This window comes from Strix uralensis, chromosome Z, assembly GCF_047716275.1.
Source record: "Strix uralensis isolate ZFMK-TIS-50842 chromosome Z, bStrUra1, whole genome shotgun sequence".
Lineage (NCBI taxonomy): Eukaryota > Metazoa > Chordata > Aves > Strigiformes > Strigidae > Strix > Strix uralensis.
The window spans coordinates 33,116,677-33,141,338 of NC_134012.1; the positions used below are offsets into that span (position 1 = coordinate 33,116,677).

At 38.3% G+C, this 24,662-nt stretch overlaps 1 long non-coding RNA gene across 2 annotated transcripts in view; it reads right to left on the minus strand.

Moving 5' to 3' along the window:
- Positions 1-6,020, minus strand: part of LOC141937531 (uncharacterized) — an 847,382-nt gene extending 841,362 nt beyond the window's left edge. For both annotated transcript variants that reach the window (XR_012626995.1, XR_012626996.1), the window contains exons 1-2: positions 5,839-6,020; positions 5,110-5,217 (exon numbers count right to left, since the gene is read on the minus strand). This is a non-coding gene — a long non-coding RNA (uncharacterized LOC141937531). The remainder of the gene's footprint in view (positions 1-5,109; positions 5,218-5,838) is intronic.
- Positions 6,021-24,662: the final 18,642 nt, after the last annotated feature.

Below are 24,662 nucleotides of genomic sequence, written 5' to 3' on the forward strand. Positions count from 1 at the left end.
GTTTCTTGAGCACTCTGAAAGCATGAGTTTACCTTACTCACACAGTTTCAATAATAACTAGAACTGCTGAATTAAACCACATCCCATTACACCATGAGTCCTCGTATTTACAGACTAGGCAATCACCCTTCCTGAAAACAGTTTCCTCTCCAACCCATCTTTCCGCCGTGAACAAAAAGCATAGGGATTTAACATTTCACTGTTGGGCAGTGTTACACATACTTTGCAAATGAGCTAGGTAATCTAAAACCAAATAAAGATCAGCGGCTTGGAGAAAGAGTAATTTCTTGACAGCCATTGTGTACAGCTACTACTTTTTAAATTCAGGAGACGAGCAGAATGCATGGTATGCACCAAAATGTCCACCTTATCTTTTGAAAAACCATCCTGAAACATACTGAAGAATTCAGCTTAAATACCCTTCCAGCTTTTCACAATGAGATGAGACTTAAGCATTGGACTGACTGCTAGTCTGACTCTAGACCCAGTGTTTAGAGAAAGCAGAGGACTGGTCCTATAATATGTATCTATCTTTTAACTTATCTTTTAATATAATATAATGTGTATCTATCTCTTAACTTATCTTTTAACAGCTCATGCTGCTTACAGCTGGAAGAAATTCCACACAACATTCTGAGGAAAAATCATCAGGCTATGCAGAGCCTTATTCATATTGCAAACATGCACATGAAGAAATCTCTTTCTCCAAATACATCTCTGAAACTTTAATTTTACATTTCAGCACAATGTAAGTGCATAACCTGGAAAGTGTAATAGTATTTCAAACAACTTTAAAGGCATTTAAAAGCATGCCTGTATTTGGCATAAATTTAAAACGTATTACTATTTTGGTAAATTTTATAGTACTGCTGACAGAAATTTTATAAAATTGATTTTATAAACCAGATTCTGCAGTCTCCAGTTAAAGTCTTATTCAACTAGATCTTAAGCTTATGCATTGACAAAAAAAAAATCAATTTTTCAGAAGTAGTTACAAAGTTGACATTAGAGAAATACAGAATGTAAAAAATGAGGTTTCTTGCACACTAGTTTCACTTAATAAAGCATATTTAACAGAATAGAAATATAAGAGAAATAGGACCATTTCTGCAACTATTGACAACAAATGAAAACAGATGCGTAATTCAATCCTCACATTGACGATAAAAGTAGTAATTTCTCTGCAATCTTCTGTTTATTGCTAGCTTTTCTCTTATTGTTTTATACCGAATCTTATTAAAGAAGCTGCTAGAACAGATAAGCTGGAAATCAGACAGCATCTAATAGCATTAAGAATGCTAAAAACCCCTTCCATTATGCATTCCTTTTGCCTAATCTTGTGTGCACGTTTCCTTATCTTAGTCTTTACTATTAAGTACATTTAATTCTTCTTTGAGAATTAATTTATCCATGCCTACTGCTCATTTCCTATTGGAATTTTAAATCCGTTTGCTCCTAAACTTTTTTCATCACAATCAAGTATGCCCAAAAAATTACAGACCAAATGCACGCCATGTCAATACTTTGTGACCCTACTGTCATCATTCTGTTATCACTGTGACATAGAACACCTTGATGACTTTATCAGAGTTTCTGTTGGGATTAAAGATGCAAAACTGCAAGGTGGAAAGTCTAGAAGAAGAAAGAATATCATAAAAACTCTTGAAGAAACTTCTACTACTAATGGTCATATATGCGTGGCAAAAAGATCCAAAAACACATAAACAGGCATTCTCCAGCCCAAAGAGTTTTGAATCTCAGATATTTCTATGGCCTCTTTCTCTTTTTTTTTCTTCTTCTTTTTTAAAGAGCGCCCTGAATGTTTCATTCTCCCCAGTTGGTTTACCTAGAATCCCTGTGGCTATTAATGAAGGAAAAAACTACTTTTTTTTTTCCTTCAGATATCAAAATCCAATCCTAAATTACAGATCGACTGCATAAATGCCACCGTTAAATTTATATTTGCTGCCAAAAACATTTTCTGCTCAGAAGTCTTCAAAGTGATACTAAATCAATTAAGCTTACTCTAAATAAGTAGGATTCAGGTACCAATCTGTTTTCACATTAAACAAGCTTTAGACTGATGAAAATTATCAGTAATCTTTCCCAAAATGCTAAACTGGTCTGTTTTTCAATTTCATCAACGATATCTTAGTTTCTCCAACTTGTTATAGTACTTGCAACCTCCAGAACTGGCATTCAGACACATAAAAGTTATTAATGCTGTAGAAGTTGTTAAAAAGACACATGAAACAAGCTCATCAAAACATCTGTGTATTATTTGATATTTATCATATCCACCATTTCAAAATAGCTTGTGCTATCAAGCATCATGTTTGTATACTGTCAGTTTCTTCAGTAAAGCCACATGTAACAAAGACGGAATAGTCTGTCACAGTTTTTCCATCACAGTTTATTACCACAAAGTTTGGTCATCCATTGGTATACTGACTAATATTAATATAGACAATGCTATTGGACTTTATCTACTGCAAACTAATGCAGGTATCTAGATTCTATTAGCAAGAATTCCTACAATAAGCACACATTAGAGGAATTAATCATTCATTCCCTGCAGACTGCTTATATATTTCATCGGGCCATTATCTGATCTGAATAAGAACAATTGCATAATAAAACACATTACTGCTGACACATGCAACTTAATTCTATCAACTATAAATCTTCACAGCAAGAGGTCTTTTTTAAGACCTCTGTTGTTTCTTATGAATTAGACTGACCTGATTTGACATTTTCCTATATCAGCAATTACGATCAAGATTGTACATACATATACGATCAAATGTAATATGTATCAAACTTAATTGCCAGGTTTTGACTCAGGTCATTTCCTATGGTAACAAGTAGTAATTACAGCAAAAGTGGAGTATGTACCAAGTAATTTTTCATATAGATACTGAAGTACTGCCAGGAGATATCCTAGATTTAAAGAAAATCCAAAAGACAAATAATGAAGAGTATGCTCCAAACTAATAAAGCCATTAAGTATGTAGTTCCTATCTGATTAGTCAAATATATTTTAATCTTTTTTCTTTTATTGTAAAACTAGACACTTTGTTAGGCATTCAACATTGCATGCTGCATGTCTGGGACCAGCTAGCAGAACAGAAAGCTTAACTTAATAAACTTCTCTGTATGCAGTCTCAAAACAGTTCATGCAAATTATCTGGATATATTATCTTAATACCCTGCCCACAGGGAGTACAACACAGCAATGAGCCATGTCAAATGTTACCTACTCAAAAAGGAAAGAAAAAAAAGCCTCATTTTTACCTGAAAGATAAATTCACAGTACTAAACCAGCCAGCAGATGTGTTTTCCTTTTATTTCAAGTTCACAAGTTCATCTGGTATTTTTTCTGTCATAAATGTTACTATCAATTACCCAGAGTACTGTGATGCAATATGAAAGTCGCCCTGATTCACTACCTCAGAACTTGTAGCCTATGCTTTGTAATTATTCCCAGCTTTAAGATTATGAATACCTGAAAGCAGCTCTGAATGTCATCTTTCTGCTAGTGCAGATTTAGCCTTTCCTGCTTGTGTCACATTAACTTCCTAAATAAATTTTGTCTAATTACCTTTACGGGTGTGACATAAACTAATTTCTTTACTTCACAAAGTATTTAATTTGACCCTAATAAACTTTCACTCTTGGCAACATTTATTAGTTGTGATTGATTTTGAATTCCACCTGAAAATGCAATATTAAATTCACCATCAAGATGCACATAAATGCATGTTTAATGGCTTCTAATGACAAAAGTTAATTCTGATTAGGTGAACAATAAAAATGTAATACATAAGAGATTTAAGTTGAATAGTTTATTTACAGTACCCATTTATTATTATGAATTTGTACTGTAAAATAATACAAATTTGTCAAGAATTTGTAAGGAACTGTTTATTTTATTCAAATCCATATTGTCCCTACAATAGATGCAATAACACATGAAGAATTTAAATCCAAGTCCATTTGGCAGGAATGGAGGAAAAAATGCTGAAATGCTATTGATTCCTTCCAGTACATTCAAAACACCTGACTCAACTATATTTCTACTGACATAACACAAAGGTTTTATTTAGAAATTAGCAAACATGAACAAATATTTTCATTGACATACTTTTCATTCTTATTTCTGCTCTCTACCTAGGAAACAGTTAACCCTCAACTACTAGTACTAGCTGTTTCCTCTACCAGAGATGCAGCAAATGTCAATAATGAGACCACTGTCCCAAGAAAAATAATGCCTGCAAAAGTTCTCCTCCCCAGATGCAGATATATTTAGTGCTAAACCCTAACGTCAGACTCTCCACGACATACATTTATTTGATCTTTATACCTTCTGTCAACTCTACAGCTCAGCCAGCAAACCTCAGTCCCACTGTTCGTGAAGCCCCCTTAAACAAGTGTATCTTTTTGTTTCCCCTAGATCTTTCTCACCTATTTAAAAAAGTGCCATCCGTACTTTTTAATGTCCCATAAAAGCACTTCGAAAGCAAAGCTGTTGTCTGGAACTGTCATCATCATTAGAAGAAAAAATATACATACATTTCATACATATAAAACTTCATGAAAAACCTAACAACTTCACATGTGGACTAAAAATGCAACTGAATACAGACAAAAACACTCTTAGTATCTATAATCCATGTACATTTTACATCAAACTGAATGCCCTGTCACCTGGCATTACTTAGCAGGTCACACCGTGCTGTAGGTTCTGAGGGAGCATCTCTTTGTTTAGATTTTGCCTGTAATCTACCACATACCTACACTCGGACTAAGGTAGGCATTACACAATACCTGACACACTCAGTTTCTTTACACAAGTATTCACCTGCAATTTTCTTCTCTGATAAAAGATGAGTAAACCGCTTCATGCACTTTTCCCACTGAAAACAGTTCAGGTCACCACAGGCAAGTTCCTCTCTGACCAGAACGGTGTGACTTAAAAGCAGAGACACACACGCATACACACACAGATATAGATCAAGATGTGTGTGTGTGTGTGTGTGTATGCTAAGAAGAGGTTTGGAGGAGCTGGAGGACATAGGGACAGAAACCAAGCATAGCGTATTTACTTACTAATGCAGTCCGCTCGGACCTCTTTGGAAACCTGAAGGAGTCTCCGCTTTCCCCTCCTGCCAGTCAGGAGCCGCGCTGTGCCCCTAGTCCACACAGGCCCAGAAGGAACTGCAAAGAGAGAGAAGCACATGCCACATCAGGCAGTTCTGTTTTGGTGGGATCCAGCGCCGCTGCCGCTAGCTCCTTGGGGGTATCCCTGCTTTCTGAGAAGACTCCTGCAAAAGAGTCATTCTTCCAAAGATTTTTTAACCAGTGATTTTAAAAAAAAAAAAAAAAAAAAAAAAAAAGCCCTCTCGAGGCTCCTGCACCCTAAAATTTCTTGGGGGGCGGGGGGGGGGGGCTGGAGGGGAGGGGAGAGAAAAGGTACCTGCAACTCTCTCCGATGAGGCCGGCAGAGAGAGAGGGAGGGAGGGAAAGAGCGAGGAGAGGGAGGAGAGAGGGAGCGAGCGAGGGGTGGGGAGGGGGGAGGGGGGGGGTGTGTGCGTGTGCGTGTGTGTGTGCGCGCGTGTGTGCGCGCCTGCGGGAGAGGGGGCGGCGGAGCGGCTGTGCTCGGGGGCGCGGCGGCCGCCCCCTGCCCCTGCCCCTGTCCCTGTCCCTGCCCCTGCCCCTGCCGGGCGCCGCCGGCCCGGGGGGCGGGCGGGCGGCCCGTGGGCACGGGGAGGGCCGTGCCGGGGCGCGCGCTCCCCGCCGGGCCCCGCGCAGCCCCCCGCCGCCGCTCAGCCCGCTCACCTGCATTTCCTTAACGAGCCACTTGATGGCTAGTAGCAGCGGCGGCTCCCCGGCCCCACCGCAACTTTGGCTGCCGCGGAGCCACGCCGCCCCCGCGGAGCTGGGGATGGGGAGGTGCCGGCCGCAGAGTGCTGCTCCGGGCGGGGACCGCGCCGGCAGCTGCCCGCGGAACTTTCCGCCGGGTGGCTGGGAGGGAGCGGCGGGGGGGCTGCGCCGAGCCCCGCGTGTGCGCGCCGCAGCCGCGCAGCGAGCCCGGTAGCGGGGCGCGGCGAGGCCGGCAGCGGGGCGCGCTCCGCCGTCCGCCTCCCCCCGGCGCTGCCTCCTCCCACCGCGCTCCCCGGCGTGTGCGAAAGGAGCGAGAGAGCTCCTCGCTATTAATAATAATAAGCCCTATCCCCACCTTCCTCCTCTCCCTGGGAAAACAATTAATAATGCATTAAAATAATGCACCTTTACAGCCACCGGCTGGCAATAATAAAATAATAATAATATTACCACCACTTAAGAGAGCGCTGCTGTGGATGTGGTGGCGAGGTACCTTTTCCTATCATTCACACCCAAGTGTGAGCACAAATTATGCTTCTGGTATTCGTAAGTCCCTTTCTCCTACCAAAGCAACTATATTATGCCCATCAAGAGAAAGTCTCGCTCCAAAGCTGAGTGGAGACAGCGAGTCTCCGGGTGGCTGCTGTGGCTGGGCTGCAAGGAGGGCACCCCCCCTTCCGTTCGCCCGAAACCAATCTCATCGCTTCTCCTCCTCTTTTGCTTATACCGGTGGGTTAAGCACTGCGTTTGGCCCTTTTAGTGTTTTCCCTTCCGTTCCTCCCCTGACGATAGTTTGTGTATTTTAAATAAAGATTTCATTCTGCCAACCCGCAGGAAGCTTTTAACAAGATGCAGCTGAGCGTGTCGATATCTTATATCTTTTTACTGCTGCTCCGGCGTGTACATCAACTCCAAACTCATTTCTTTTCTTCTCCACCTTATACTGTAGCATCTCAGAGACGGCGGCGGCGGCGGCAGCAGCAGAGCGCTGCTCCCGGGGGGCACTTTTACTTTGCCCTCAAAGTATCTTCCAGCAATGAGAGCCGTCGGAACCCCCCCACCCTCTTCTCTACAGCAAAAATACTGGGGTGGTTGCTGTAAGATTTCCAGTTCCACTGATAACACTACACAGTCTGGGAGCAGACGGGGTGGGGATTTTCTTTTTGTATAGAATACAGTTTTGTGTGTGTGCTATTTTTAATTAAGATTTTTCCAGAAATAGATCCCATCGAGATTTAATTTACGAAGGTATTTCTAACGCTGGTCAATACTGTCTTCCAAGAGGAACATTTGCAACCATTTGCTTCCCCACAACGATGCGCAAATGCTCTTCACAGACTTTAAACCGTTTATGAAAGACTAAAAAAGGGATTTTGTTGTTGTTCTTTTCCTTGCGGTGTGGGGTTTGGGTTTTTTTTGTTGTTTTGTCATTATTTTTTTTTGCTACTTTTCACTTCATCTGCATTAAAATAAAACTTTGTTCAGTGTGCCGGCTACCTCCTATTGGTTTTTGTTTTTTAAGAAGCGCTATTTTTAATTTTTTTTTTTTTCACCGGGATGTTCTAAATCAAGGTGGTTTCTTTCCGTGAACCGCGTTTCCCAACACCTAGCTGTGCAGTTCTACCTTGCTGGTCCCCTGCTACTCCGCGACCGCTGAGCCGTAACCACCTCCTCATGCTACAGCTCAAGCAGCCGGTTAAGCCCAAGGCGAGGCACCGCGCGGGCCTAGGCTCTCCACCAGCTCCGCACAGCCAGAGGGGCCTCTGGCGAAGGCTGCGAGGTGACACAGCCCGACCGGCGGCGGAGGGAGCGTGTCCGGGGACGCTCCCGCGCCCCGCGGGGCGGCTGAGCGGGGCGCTCCGCCCGCCCAGGGCCGGCCCCGTCCCGCTGTCGGGCGCGGCGCAACGCCGCAGCAGCCCCGCGGTGCAGGCGGGGCAGCCGCGGCCGGGCGCGGAGCTCCGCGGCCGCGGCGGGCCGGGCTCGCCCCGTGGTCACGGCGCGGCAGCAGGTCAGGGGAAGCACTCAGCCTCCACCCCGAAACAGTGCTAGGACTGAGCTTCCCGTCCTGGAAGTGACAGAGGGCGCATCGTTCGCTTGCAGGTATTATTTCAGCTCCGAGGCTTACCCTACACAAACCAAAGCACTACCCTTAAAAAGAGAACAGGCGACGGAGAGCTCCTGAAACACCTGGTACTGAGCACTGACGGTTTTTCTTTAAGGCGTACTACAACTCAATTTGACCTAGTTTGAAGCATGAAGATTCAAAGGGGGAAAAAAAGAAAAAAAGAAAAAAAGAAAAAAGCAAAAAAAAAAAAAAAAGCGAAAATATTAACCCCCCTTCGTTTTTTTGTTTTTTTTTTTTTTTTTTTAAAGGAGGCTGAAAATTGTGATATTGTAGAGTGGACCTTTATCGAGACAGGGCAACAGAGCAAGTTAAATATTTCCTCCCAATGGTGTTTTCTCTTTTGGCAGATCACTTGAGTATTGCTTTAATTTACAACTAAATATGGCATCACTCATGTTTCTTAAACTGATTTTATCTATACAGTATCTATACACTGCTAAAGGCAGTAGAAAATCAAGCGTTCTAACATCTTAATACTCCTTATCAAATTGACATTATATATCTTTCATTCCTATGTTCCTTTTGATCTTCAGTTTTTCCCTTTATTTTTTCTTTCTCTTAGATTTCTCCAGTTTACTATGTCTTATTTCTACATGTCACTGCAAATTTCTTCACAGGAGTAAAATATATTGATATATATTATCTTTCATGAGTACCAAAGTTTTGTGCAATGTAGTACGTTAAAAGATCACCATAATTCATGTGAAGCCCAAATGAAACACCCATTCTGCATCCTGAGCATTACACTATGCTTGTTAAAGTTTGTGAAGGCTGGGGTGTATTCAACATTAAAACGTGTTGCAAAGTTGATCACATGAGAGCAACTGGGAGAAAATCCATGGGGATGCAAAATTACATAGAAGTAAACAAGAAATAAAAATTTAGATATAAAAATATATCAGAATTAAGAAAATCTCTAAACTGTAGTGTCTGCCAGATCCTATGACACCTATAATCTGAAATAACAGAGTCAGTAGAACACCTATACCCAACTAAGATACAGCAGGAAAGGTGATTTGCATATCTGCTTTTTTAGAAATTAGTTGTAGTAGTAAATATGATGGTTTATACATCACCAGCACAGCTTTTTGGGCATAATCTGTTTCTTTCTTGCAAGGCACCCGTGAAAATTATGGCTGAGGTTGGGCATTTTTAAAAAAAAATATAATGAAGCTTGTGCAAAGGAAAAGGCAAACCAAGGAAAACTGCAAACCTGACGGTTTTAAGATGCAAAATACAATCTTATTTTAATTCTACCTTTAGGTCTCTGAGGGCACACATGCTTCTGTTTTTCAACCAACTTCAATCCTTGGACTTCTGCTTTTCATGGACTAACATCTCCAGAGAAAAGCAGTAGACACTTTGGTATGTAGCATATTTATTTATAACCAAAATGAACAAAAAGAGGTTGAATCATCCCATCCCAAAATAAAAGTTGTGAGGGAAGAAGAATAGTAAATACATGAGAAAGAACACATCAGGAAATGCTTTGTGAAACTCCTCTTGCGTATTTTTTCCTAGGATAGCCTAACATCTTCTGCAAGAAACTGAGAAGACTCAGCAATTTGTAACCACCTGGAAGGCAAAAAGGACCATTCCTGCAAAGACCAGATGCTGGCAAGCAGCTCTGAAGCCCTTGTATCTTCACATCATTAATTTGTGTGATGCAGCTTCATCAGCACAAGCTCCCCATATCTGTACCTTCCTTATTCACACTGGTCAGAGCTAAACACTTTATTCTAAGCAAGAAGGAAAACATTCAAATGAAAAATTATAGACTAATTTTTTATTAATATGCTTTCCCAGTAATCGTATCTTAAAGCAGGTGAAAAAAGTGACAGGGAAAATATGATACGTATTTTTCTTCTCACTGTGCACAAAACATAATTTCCTATTGTTCAAAGTCTGTGTCTGTACGCTACACATACTCCAAATCTGCATATGATAAGAGAAATTAGGAAAGAATTGCATGAATATACATGAATTAGCTTCCTTACAAAATGAGAGAAATTTCTCTTTGAGAAGGTGTTTCCTACCTCTGGATCGCAGGTGCCTAAAAATGTACTTGCTGAAGTAATCTTTCAGGTTGCTGAAATGGAGTTCCTTTGCATAAAAAGGACTAAGCACCCACCCAAGAGCCAAACATCTTGTGGGTTATAACAGGAATTTTTCCTGGGGAAGGACTGTAGCTCAGGGAGCATGTCAATGTATTAATGAGAAAAAATATAATTTTATTATAGGACAGTCATGTATTGACTTTGTTCATTTATGGAGCAACAGCAACAATCATATCTCCAGCTGTATGTACTTTAAAATATTTTGGTAATACTACTTGTATCTGATAGTATTTTTTGTCAAAAATTTTTAAAAATAAAATTAAATAGTTCAGACTAAGTTGTTATACAAGATGTTCTTAATTGTCTTTTTTGGTCAAGAAACTAAGTGGGTCTTTGGATCCCCATTATTGAGAAAGTATTTTTTCTTGTATGGCTGAATGCTGTAATTTTTCTTCATTATTCCTGACCTTTTATGTGTTAACAGTCTCACACTGCACAAAGGAACTAAATCTATTTTTAATAACATCAGAGGGAAATCTTGAACATTTAAACTGCAGAACCTAGGTCACAGTGTTTGGATCTGACAGTCTAAAGCTATTTCCCCCTGTGTCCCTCTCCCTAAACCTCTATTTAGGCACCTATGTTTGAATTCATAGAAATGCTGTCTCTTGTTATTTCACTAGAACAACAAGCATTAACCAAGGAACAAAACTCTTCAGTGTGATTCTACTGAAAATGCTTTGTTCTGGCTAGGCACCTGCTTAATCTTAGCTGAGGAGACCAAAAAAGGGAAAAACAGCTTCATGTCTTTGGGTTGAAGTAGACTGTTAGTGATCAGCCTGAGAATAAATATGAAGGGCTGTCTATCCAATATCAATATATGCTTGTATTATTATTCTCCTTTTCTCTGAAATAGCTGGTGTTTTGAAACCTGATTTGAAAACCAGTCTGACCGGACCACATGTCTGACCAGTATATCAATACTGACCATTCATGTAGGCCTTCAAAAATTTCAGGGGTTTCAGTGTATGTTAAAACATGCATTGAAGTTTTATCAGATTGTAGTCTGTTATAGATTTAGATTCTGGTCTGCAGTACTGAATATAAAGCAAGATTTTGCCATTTACTTTAGTGAGAACAGGACTCATCTCCAAATGAGTAACCTCGTCTCTGTTCTTGAGCAGAGGACCTGGTAAGAGCTTGACAAGTGTTTCATTAATCCACCCACTGATATGTTGGTTGAGTTTCTTATACACTTGGAGTACAGATTGAAGATAACTTAAGATTTCTGAAATGAAAGGAAAAAACAATGTTGTTCTCACCTTAAAGCCTCTTTTTTCACTAATTCCTACAAGATATGTCTTGAGCATATGTTTTATATCCTTGACTAAAAAGATGGGAACTGTTAAAAATAAAGTAAAACTATGAAGATGAGATAATAAGGTGATACTTTTGGGAAAAAAGATGGCTGATGGCAGCACTCCTTAAGGGAGATAATGATGTACCTCGTGATAAAAAACATCATCGTTCTCTTTGTGGTCTTTCAATAATGACCTTCATCTCTATTATACTAATGGTTTAAAGACAGAAAACTCTTTGGTTATGTCCCTGGTGTGTCAGATAAGCATGTTGTTTTTAATTCATGGACTAATGTAATACATGCTGAATTTTTTATACGTGAGATCATGCCTTCATGAACCATGGCTTACCCATCTGATTACTTTTACCTTTTCATTTTAGGGTTTAATGGGTATTTCTTTAATTCCTCCACAAATTAAAACCAAAAGCTTTATACCAATTGGAATCAATAGACCAAGTCTATACAACTTAAAATGTTCTGTATACGGCTTTTTAAAATGCTTTTTTAATACAAATTAATTGAAGAATAATTTTTTCAGAGAAAATAATTATTTTAGAGAATCAAAGGGGTGTTTCTCAGAAGCATTTCATGGTGTCTGAAAGATATGAATGCTTATTCTGTATAATTCAATTTTTGATGAAAAGTTAATTTATTCTCTTTTTTTTTTTTCCTAAGGTCCAATTAGGTTTCAATAGCCTATTTAAATTAAGATTTATCCTCACTTTGGTGTTTTCTGTTACCTCCTTCAACTATAATTGGAGGCAGGACTGTTTATTATGCTCTAGCCTCTGTTATACCTTTCATTGCAGAAATATGTAGATATCTTCAGATTGGACACTATTCTTAAATTGTGACATACTTCAGATACAAGATGTACATAGTACTTAAACTCAGAGTTCTCAGTGTCCACTGAAACTCCAGACTCATAACCTATAATACTCTCAGCAACTTTTCCACTTTATTCTATAAAATATCATCTAACCTATTGATAGAAGAGAATATGTAATATGAAAAGGAATGCAAAAGTTACAGTGTTCTTGGATTCATCCCTTCAGATGTGGAGAAGTAAATGTGCTGAGGTGCTGAGCAGGGATTGGTCAGCTAGAATGCCTATACTTCTCTAACGTAACTTAAAGACCAAAAGAAACTTATGGCATTTCCATAAGCATATGCATACGAACTGTACAAAATCCTCTATGAATTATTACATGGATCTGTAGAAAACTAACTCTGAGTAGGATCATCAATAACATTACTAGCAAAAATTTGACACGTATAATGCGTATTTTTGAACATGACCAGGAACTCTGAGATGCAAAAGCCGGGAAAAGATCAGAGGAAGAAAGAAAAAGAAAGAAAAAGAAAGAAAAAGAAAGAAAAAGAAAGATGAAGAAAGAAAAAAAGGGGAAAAAAATAGTGGATGTACCCTCAGATTAATGTGACAGCCATTTCTTGTTTATGGAAATCACCTTCCTACAAACCTGTTTTCATGATTCAGCAGTCTAGAAGTCTATGATTTGCAGCACTAGATCTATCAGAAGTGAAGGGAAATTTGGGTCAAAGTGAAACTTTATTGTAGAGAGGATAGATGAGAGGAATTGCACAGCCTGGGTCTGAATGATCAGTATTTTCAGCAATTTGCTATGACATTAGGTAAGTGATACAGTTTTGCACAGCTATATAGTGCCAGTACTGGTGTTGGCAAGCATAATGACGGTGAAGCAACATTAAAGCCTATGGATGAACAAAATTAAATCTAAACTGACACTGCTGTTGGGAAAATATTGCTTGAGAAAGCAATATTTTAAGATGTGATGCAGACTTTGCATACTCAATAGAGTGGCTTCGAAGTTTTATAGGAAAAATACTATAATGATGTGCCAAAGAAAAAAATATTTTCAAAACATTTTAAAGTTAAAATTCATTAAGCATTTCAGAAGATGAAAATGCCTACTTTTCAGAACAAAGTTCCACACTAAAATTTCCTATCAACAATTCTCTCTGTAAGTATAATCTCAAGTACTGATGCTCTTCCACAAGGTAAAACTCGCCATCAGGAGATAACTCACCCACCCATTGCAATATTTTTCTTGATTACTTAGAGTGAAATATTTCTAAAACTATAGGCTCATGAATGCTAACTGTGAGGCTAGAAAAGTTGGAATTTGAACTACTATAAACAGAACTCTTCCTGCTTCCAATGTGCAGCACTGGCTAGACCATGAGGAAACTGGTGCATAGTCCACGTCAGCATATCACAGATTTTATTGCTCTTACATATTATTGACAGGGCACATTAATTATTGTCCATATCATCAAAAACCACCCACAGAAGATCAGATGCCGTCTATTTTCTGTCTGATATAACATATTAAATAAATCTATTGTTATTTTTATAAGATTGCATACACGTTTCAAGTAACTTTGATAAACCAAGATGTAGTATTTTCGTTTTGTCTTTCCGCTGTTGGATTTAGAATCACGTACTATCCAGAAATTCCAATATACATTGTCAGATTCCAAATGAGTGACAGAAAACTTTGATTCCTCTGTCACAAAAATTCTGAGTACAAAAAGCAAACTGAAGCTGAAAAACACAGGAGGGGCTTAATGGAAAAATTAAGCATTTCTGCTCTCATTTTCACTAAAGTTCTACCTGCATTTGACACTAGAAAAATGTTCCCTGTATACGCTGTCTTGGACTGTCTTACCTATTTAGAATGTCTCCTACAAATGTTTGTAAAATACCCAACACAATGACTATAAGGAGACGGCGCAAGTGTACAAACAACTCAACCTAGGAAATGTGATTAGAACCATAAATTGCAAAGATATACAATGCTTTCCATGTTCTGCCAGATTACAACATTTAAACGTATCTTAATAAATTGCTTGAGAAAGAACTAATAAATATATGTTCCAATACTGCTCTACATATCATAGAGGGTTATAGGCTCCACAGTGTTATACAGCAAAATTCACACATGCAGTGTGACCACTAGACTGCAACTAAACCACCAGATTCTCAGCTATTCATTTTAAGTCTTCAACTTTAAGATATAATAAAGACAAAGGTTGGTTTTGATTTTAAGTCCCTAATTATGGTCTCCTCTACACTAGCTTCATTAATGCTAGACCAGATGTGCAACAGTTTTATGACCTCAGAATCAGGCCCATGACTATTTCCAGATGAGCTTCCCCAGTGTCATAGTTTGACCTTCAGCAGTCCAAGTATTAACAGAAGAAACTTCTTCTTTAAACTCTGTCATGAGAGTGAAGTAAATAAAATGGCTGCTTAAAAGAAACCAGAATCTCTAGACTACTTAATGACCAGCTTGTTCAATTACAAAGAATCAATAGCAAATAAAACCCTTCCAATTCCAGCTAACTAACATTATTAAAATAAATTAAGTTTTGAAAAGTTTACAGTGTGAAAGAAGTTTAGTATTGTAGAATGCTGGGAGCTGAGTCTTAAGTACTCCTAATATAACGCTAAAGATGTGGTAACCAAGGAGCTGTTTCTTTTGGCAGTTTATGTAGTAATGAATACCTTCTTCCATTATGATCCATTATTTAGATCACCATTAAAACTTCAGCTCAGGCTCTTCTTATTGCCTCAGGTAAGTAACAGAACACTTGGCACAGCCCCCGAGAAGTTATCCCCATCCGGTATGGCCAGGACAAGACTCTTTGCCCTTCTCAGGCTGGCACTGGGACTACTAGGCCCGTGGCATCTGTGCATTCCAGCTCAACTGAAGTGAAAAGGAAAATATAACCTCTGATACTGCCCACATGCACTTGCGGAGTATGTAAACATAATGGTTTATTACAGCAACTCAGAATAAAGAAATGATGATCATCACAAAACAGAAGTGTTTTGCACTTTGAAACAGTACATAGAAAATCAGCAGATTTACCTTTCAGAGGAGGTGAATTTTCAGCTGCAGCTCAGAGAAGCTGTTAGTCCCCCAGAATAATGGTGAAGGGAAGCAAAATCATTACCATGGCTGTATGTTGCAGGTAGTTCTTTTGTAGATAATACAGACTTTATAAACCTGTGTGTTTCCTGCATTTTTACAGAACTATGCCAGCCTGTTTCATAAATCATGTCCATATATTTGGAATTTGTGTGTTCTGTCCTTTCAGGATGTCCCATATTTCACTTGCTGATATCTCTCAGCTGTCAATAGCTTACTTCTCAATTCTTATAGAGGGAAGAAATGAGAGTAAGTGTATTTTCCTATAGTGACTTCTCACTGGTGTTGTGAGGTGAGTCAGCCACTGACTGAACAATATGCAACATACAACACAAAGCATTTGCCAGGAGTTGTTTCTCTAATCATTTAAAGAAGTTTGATAGCATTGGATTCCAGGCCTTCTATAATGACAATAACTTCATTCACCTTTGTCATATTCACCTGTCTGTTCATTTGGCATTGAAAGAATTCAGCTTCATATATCAATATAGACCCTGTCACATCTTGGGCTGATAATATATTTTCCAACTTTTTGGTTCTCAAATCAATTTGGAAAATCTCATTACATATAACTTCAATCCTCTTATTTATGCTTGAAACTGCTTCCTGAAAACTGTCTAACCTTTATTAAGAACATCTGTCTTTGCTGTCAGCTTTTGTTTCAGTCCTATGATTTCTGTTCTCACAGTGGAGAGCATATATGTGGACACAAGGATGACAACATGGGTGCACTGACTAGTATTCAGTGACCTTCATTTCAAAATTGAGACTAAAGATCTAACTTTGATTCTGTGAAGGATTTAAACTCCAGAAACATTAGTATGGTGTTCAAAAGTAGTCTAGCTTGTTCTTAAAACACATCATAATTAGCTGCATGAAGTTTTGTGTATTAGATGCATTAAACGACATTTACAAGCTAGATTAAACCACTGGTCTTTTTTACAGTAAGAGTTTGGGGGTTTTTGTTTGTTTGGGTTTTTTTTAATATGTCCACAAGTCACAAATAATGAAAAATCCAATGAGTGCTTAACTGTGTCTCCTCTTTTGGATGCCCATTGACCTCATCATAAATTTACTTATTGGGGGGAATACAAGTGTAACCATCTACTAGAAACACAAGCAATCAAGATTTCTGGAGGGTGATATAGGTACTCGATGGTCCAACCAAAGGTGGCACACAGCTGGATCTGTTTATGGTTAGCTTTACTAATACAGAAGAACCAGCTGTATATGTGACAAACAGTGGTTGTCTTGGATGTAGTAGTGGCATTCAGGAGGATGCAGTTCAGGAGGCGAGGGCTTTAGGGTCAAATCTACTTTTAGATCAAATTTCACCTTCTTCAGGGAATTGGCATAGGAGATACCAGGGAAGGCAAAGGAGATCAGAAAACCTAGTCTGGTGTAAGAATAGTTCATCTCAGAAAAACAGGTAGATGCATCTATAGATAAGCTTGGCTAAACAGGAAAGTCATGCCAGAGCTCCAATGCAGGAAAGGAGGATACGGGAAGTGGCTCTACTTTGGTCACTGGGAGGATGATGGAGTGAGTCCAGTTGGCTGAGAGTAGAGGATAATGGGTCAGTATGGAGGCTGGTAACAAGATGGGCACTTCAGGGGTATGTCCTGGGATCTGGAGTGTACAAAGTGTATCAGGGACCTGGAGGAAGTGAACAGGGGGCACCTGCCTGTGAGAAGTCTGGAGCAGCCTGGTCTTACCCCACAACTGAGCCTGCTCTGGTCAGGTGCCTCCCCAGGTCTGTGCCAGTCTGCATTGTTCTGCGATCTCTGTGAACTTCACTTTAACCAAAAATTTTATGTCAAATAGAAGAAAAGGAGGAAGTCATGTACTTGGGACCATGGAAATATATTTACTTTTTGACTTAATTCTGATAAACTACAAGCCAGATGAATTACAAATTCAAACAGACCTACAGAATTATACCTAAGTATTTGCTAGAAAGGAAAAAGAAAATGTCTTCTCTCTGTTAGGTGATTTCTTAATACACATAAACAGATAGAGTGATAGCAGTATTTTAATTTTTTAGCTTAATTATGTTTAGTATTAGAACTAATGGTGCTATTGAATTATATAAACCTTTAAGAAAAATATGTTAAACTACCGGAGGACCAGTTGTTTACATACAAAAGCATTCTTATTCAAAAAACAAATGTTTGAAAATGCATATGCTGCAGAAATATTTTGTTCTAGAGTAACCAAAAAAATGTTGATCACTAGGAATTCTGTCTTTAAATAAGTGTATTGCAATCCAGAACTGCAAAACTAATTATGTTTTTATTTTAATAAAATGTGTTAAGATTAGCAATAACTATCTATTAAAGGCCAAAAAATAATTTTTTACCTTTTGTTAACTTTTAGTTTTTAACCTTTTGCATATTTGACAAATACCTCCAAAACCAAAACAAAACAAATTGTAAAAATCAACCCTATCCTGTTAGCCTAAACTAAGAATTTTTAAAAATTTTAGGTAAAAATAATATATACAAATATTTCATAACATGAAACTTACTTCTCGTTACACAAAAAATAAGTCAGAAATTTTTTTTTACTGTCGCCTCTTAGAAATTCTAATGTTTCACTTTTACACTTAAAATATATAGTTGTATTTGCACTTGCTGGGAGGAAAAACACCAACAGATGTGGATGCTACTTCTGCAAAATATTTCTTATACAGTCAAATTTCATCACAGGGTTTTGATGTTTTCTTATATATTTATTATTATTAACAGAAATCTTATCTCATACACTACCCCTTTACTCACAAATAGCAGGTCCATAAGACCACACCTTACATCTTTGTTGGTTTTAAACTTCCAGGGGTGCTCCAACCTTAGTAGAATTAGAGAACTTTTGAGAATCTGCAGTTTATTTAGTGAGTTAGAAGTTAAGAGCCTAATCTTCAAGGCCAATTGTTTAATGTCTCTACCAGGTAAAAAACTTTCTTGGGGTCTTTCAAAAAAGGAATATCTGTTTGCTTTTGAAGCTCCATTCAGACAGGAATCTTCACTCAAAGTACCCACCAGTAAAGAATTCCTGTTTGTCAGCATTCCGTTCCTCTGTGTAGAATGTCTTTAAAATCTTGATCTTGGACTGGTTTGGGAGAGGGGAGAACTCTCTATTCCTATCTGTCAATTTACACTTAAAAGTAAAGATAAGTTCATTGCTTCCCAAACATCCCCTGTGGCAATGAAAGCTCAGCAGTCCAAATTGCAATCTCACTAGAATGTGGCAATCTCCTTCAGTTTATGCTATCACAGCTGCATTGAAACAGATGACTAGGGTGCTTTCTCAGTGTTGCTGAACATTTATTCTTAGAGTTTTATCCTACTGAAAATCAACAGGACTGTGCATGTGTGCATCATACCTAGCCTCTGACAACATACTCTACTGGCAATGCACAAACCCAATGCTATTTATACCATTTTCTCTCAGGTTTTATTGTTCTGTAATACTGCTAGAAGTAAAAAGGGACAGTTGTTTTTGTCACAAAACCATATACCCACAAGGCAACGACTTTCTGTTTGTATGCTTAGTTATCAGAGCCCAGAGCAGCTGGAGTGTTGCTTAGAAGCTACCAACACATGAACAAAAAAGTCTCAGGGATACGAATAGAAAAGTCTCAGCAACAGTAAAGGAGTTAATCTGAACACACACTAAGAACATAGACAATGAGCAAGCGGTTGTCACATGCGTAGTTTTCCTTAAAAAAGTGGCCATATTTCAGGGTCTATGGACCTGTTGATGCCCATGAAACTTTCCACTTGCTTCAAAACTGGCAGATCATTGTCACTGTGCTTATGATGTTGTCTGAAATCCTGAAGTACATACAGCTCAGTCCTCACAAAATGCTTATATTCAGCTGCTCCATATTTTTCAAACACAAAGTAATACCCTGCAGGCTTGTAGTGTTCCTGCCAGCCAAAATGAGTGCAGCAGACATTCTGCCCCCAAACTTCCTATATACCCTTTTATTTTTAACCCAACAGAAAAAGAACAGTTCTACTCAATTAATGACAAAAATTAAAACTTTTCTTTAGAGAAGAAACCACAATTTTCTGTCCTGTATGATGAAAGTCTCCTTTTTTCTTGGGGGCCTGCCTACCTCTTTGCCTGCTTCTGCTGAAATCTCCCTGCTTCAGAACTATTCACCACTAATAACACTCTCCCTTCCTTTTAGGCTGCAAGACTTCATAATTCTGTTCTCAGGGTATTAGGACTCAGATGATTCCTAACATTGTGCCTTGTGTTTCGGTTTCGTTTGATTGGGTTTTTTTGTTTGTTGCCTTATGGAACGTGGGTAGCCACCTTCCTGGGCCTTTAGAGGGACTACAAACTCCAAAAAGAGAGTATGTTTTTGGTGGATGTCAGCAACGCAGACCTGGTATTTCACTACCACCGCTGCCCCTCTCTAGGCCCCAGGAATGCTGTTGCTTGTGAAACGTTCGTGGTCTTTGTAAATATTTTCAGTTGTCTAATTATGATGTCAAGCTCCATGGATCTTCCAACAGGGACCTGGGTAGAGAGGGTAATGGAACCTTATAAATAAAATTAGTATTAATTACTACCCTGATCATCTTTCATCTTTTGTCTTTCTCATACCAGTGCCTTTGGCTGGCTGCCTGATTGTTCTTTTGATTGTCTGAACAGGTATTTCAGAAACTGTATCTTCTACTAAAAAAATCTAAATAAACCTTGTCCTTTCTTTAAAGGAGGAAAAAGGAAGGTAAAAGAAAGGCAAAACAAATGAAAAAATCAAAGAGAAGTTGAAATTTCATCTATTAATTTGCATTTTACTTATATTGCAGTAAGAAAATTTCAGTGTTGACATAAAAAGCTTTATATACTATTAATCAATTTAAATTGCTCTCACACTATTAGGTTATGGCAAACATACTTCTGATTTTTTCCTACATTTAGGATGGACTTACAGTTTACTGTGTTATTTATGTTATTGATGTTACTATATTATTTCTATGTAATTATGGAATATAATAAATTATACACCTATGTTTTAATTGCTTATCTAATTTAATTAAATGTTCTAAGAAATCAAGGGAATTCTGAGAAATTTTTTTCATTTTGTCAATACACAAGGTCTCCAAATGTCAATAGGGGTAGTATAACCTTCTCAGTATCTGTAATTTTGTACCTATATTTTGTATTACTTTTGTGTGATGCTATTTCCTACTTATAAACCCTATTGGGATCCATGAAATTTAGTCACTCCTCCATGATCCTCTTGTATACCAGAGAACCAAAGATCATATGACTTTTCAGACAGATCGTGACATTACCAGTTGCTGAATTGACCCATTCTAAAAAATGAAGGTCCATTATGGGTGTACGATTCATGTTTTCCAGATTAGAGATTCTGTCTGAATGTCCTGAAGCCATATCTTGGGATGATGGTCTCCGCGAAACGATTCACTACTCTTGCTTTAAAATTGCAATGCCAAAGAAATTAAATAGCTTAGTGTCTGTCAGTTTGGTTCAAATTAGCTTCAGGTAAGACTAGATAAAACTTTTTATAAAATTTAAATTCCTCAGTACAATTGCTGAGACTTTTAAGAACTTTGTAGGTTATGCCGGTTGGCAAATAAGCATTGTGAGTAAAAAGTGCCTAAATATCTAATACTGCCCAGGTGTTTAATATGCACCAGGGTTTTTATAAATATGGATACAAAGTTTTGGGCATCAGAGGACCTTCTTGACTAAAGAGAGGACACTACCATAGTTAACAATATGTTTTGGGATTTTTATTTTTTTTTTTTTTAATTGAGTGCTAAAGACCAAACGAGAAATTTAGAACCATACAAATCTGTACACACAAAGCAATTTGAAAATCTGATAATATTTATTTTCTTCTCGTGACATAAAAGCCATGTAAGGGAGATCATGCCATATCAGCAATAGTAGATTAATTTTTACATACGGATGTTACACATCTTGGGCTCCTGGTTTCTCCCCTTTGAGGTGCTTGTCTAGGCATGTCTCCTTTGACTCTGGAGCTTCCATGGAACACTACCCACAGTACATGGTATTTGAGCTAAAGCTTGGGCAACAGGGTAGATCTGGTCTTTCCACCAGCCTGATTGCAGAATTCTTGGGTATAAACTTGATAGAGGGATAATGGATCCTTGATCTTAAAAACATTGAGATCAACCAAATAAATACAATTTCAGTGAGTCATCCAAGGCTGAAACTGCATGTATGACAGAGACAGCTCTGATCTCTTTATCTCTGGCTTTGTGATTTTACTGCAAAAGCTTCCTTCTCCTTTTTTCAACAGTTTTCCTCATTCTTGAAATTTTAAAATTATTAGGTAGTTTAGAGAAACACATTGTCACTGACTTCCCACAACTTCCATGGACTAAAACAAAACCACATTTTAATTAGAGCACTTGATTTAATTGGTGCTATGAATCTCTAGTTGCATTTGGCAATGAATCACAAATTAACATAATCTTTTTTTAGAACTTCACCACAGGTTTTCTGTTGTTATTTTTTAAACCCACAAATTTTTCATTCCTCCCACTGCCTGCCCCTACATATGGTCTCTTAAGATTCTAAAATTGTACAAGTCTCCCTGACATGCATTACAACCCAGATGTATTTAAACAGTTATGCCTTCTACTGACTGTTGGTTTATATTATTCTGTGATTCTTCTTCCCCCCTCCCTTTTTTTTAAAAAAAAAAAAAAATCTCTTATAATGCATTGTCTATTCATATCTGAAGAGAATGCTGTCTTGTCAGAAAGATGGCTTGATAGGTATCATACTCCTCAAGGAGTCAAACTTAAAAATGTTAACTATCTAGATGTTGTCACTAAATCAGTCCTCTGAATTTATACCAAATCTGTGTCTTTAAATTACAGTATTTTCCATTTTATTTTCTGTGCTATACATACAACAATAAGTGCACTAACCAATTTCTTTCCCCTTAATTTCAGAATACTACCTGTTATTGGTTGGACCAACAAAACACCCTCAGAAATGTAATATTAACAAAAGAGATGGAAAACATACCCTACAGTTTGACAGAAAACCCTGACAGGATGTAGCAATTTTTTTCTAATTATATATGCGGTGTCAAAAAAGCACTGCTAGCACTTTACCACCACAGTGTTCATGCAGTCACATGTCAGAGCAAGTGTCGGTTTTAATGAATTTACAATTAACATGCAATTTTATTATTCCAACTCATGTTGATATTAGTCATTTTAATTGTGTAAGTTTAAAATATAATACTAGGTTACTGTCAAGGAGATGAGGCCCAACCTCACTCAAATGTAGAAAGATTTATAATCCCAATTAACATTTGAAATATATAGGGATAAACTTACAAAATGTGAAGTGTCAGTTACTAAAAATCTGTGATCTGTTTCCCTAGATCTCATGATGCCATTTCTATAGCATATTGCCAGAGGCAATATGTCTATGAGTCAATTATATATCAACATTTATTTTTCAGTGACTCCCTTGGAGGACTAAGGAATTAACTATCTAGATACATATATAGCCTCATCACCATAGAATCAAAGTGCCTCTGGAGTATTTAAAAATAGAAGAAACAGCAGACATCCTTGTTCTTCCTCTCCTTCTCTCCCATTCTTACTCTGTAACAGATATATCTTAATTAATTGGGGTGGAGATTTTGGTGGTTTTTTTGATGGGGGAGGAGGAAGGGGGTGCTGTTGTGCATAACATCTATGGTAGAGAGAAAGGATCTATGCATATCTTCTAGTGAAAATACCTTATCAGGGGAAAGCTAAACCAAAATTTATTTTATATTTAGTCTGAAAAATGCCAAGCCTGTGGGAATTCTCAGTACCTGTAGGAGTAAGTGCTACAGATGTGGTCCTGATCCTGTGAAACTTCTGTCTTCTTCACTCATGAGTCCCCCTAAATTGATCAACGATGGCATGAGTCTGTTGGAAGATACCTGTATCAAAGGCCAAAGTGGGAGTGACGTACATGATTACTCTGGGATCTAACAACCAAAGTCATGATGCACTCTGAATTTCAGGGTAGAAAGTTTGAGTATTCAGTGGGGAAAAAATACTGAGAAAATAGAGGACTATGTAGTCATAATGCTACTTGCTGCTAGGTGTCTGACTTTCTTTTTGTGAATAAGCTGGGTATTTTTAATATTTTAAAAGATATGTTTTGTTTTGTTTTGTTTTGTTTTGTTTTTACCTCCTGACTTTGAAATAATAGAGAATGAACATTAGAAACATAGAGTTTATCTTGGTGAAGACTGTGAGAAATACATTCATACACAGACTGCTGACTGGCTGTGGCTAAACGAATATTTTTGCTCTCTAAAACTATGTCAATTTGCAATACCATTGCAAGGTCTCCAACAGGCTGAGACACACTTATTAACAGAGAAAGATGCTAAAAAGAAACAAATTCTTCCAAGGAGGTCATTCTCTCTGGAATATCATCCTCTTTTTTTTATCTTCTGTCAGCTTTAACAGTTTTTCTTTGTGTCCTGATCCAATGTTGAGGGAGGTTGCAATATGATCCCAAGAATGAGATTAAGACACAAATGAGGTCAAATGCCATACACCCAAACCAGTTTTTATTATAAAAGTAAAGAGGGGTAGTAATAGGACAGAATGGAAGGAAAACACAGAAATAAAGCAAGCATCCAGAATAGAGTCACAAGAATAGTCACCACCATGGATCCAGCGGCGTCCCGTTGGTCCTCAGTCTTCAGTTCTTCAGTGGTGGGTGCACACGGATCTGGCTTCGATGGTGGGTGCACACTGAGCAAAGTTTTCTGTTGCCTTTTAAGTTCATCGTTTCAGCTGATTAGCATATCTGCCCACCTGGTCCCACAGGTTTTTGCTGACTTCATGCTTCTTGAGCAATCATCCACCTTCTGGGGTAGAAATGCTCACCTCTTATCAGGTCATTAACAATGCATGAATGGTGTCTGGCGTACACAATAGAGCCATTACACAATGGAGCCACTGACAAACATTTGGTTTTGCTCAGTCCATGTCTCTCCCTTTGAGGCTTATCTAAGGAGTCTGACAATGCAACTGCAAGGGAGTGGGGGATTCATCCTTCAATACTCTCCTGCTTCCTTTGGTGACATTCCTTAGACTAATCCAAAGGCCACAGCTTATCCTTAAGGTTTGCACAGACACAAGCAAGCTTTGAGACAGTCATTTGACATCTCAGGTTCTCGCACTTTGATGCAGCAGTGCTAGATACACATTAGGAAAGCAGGA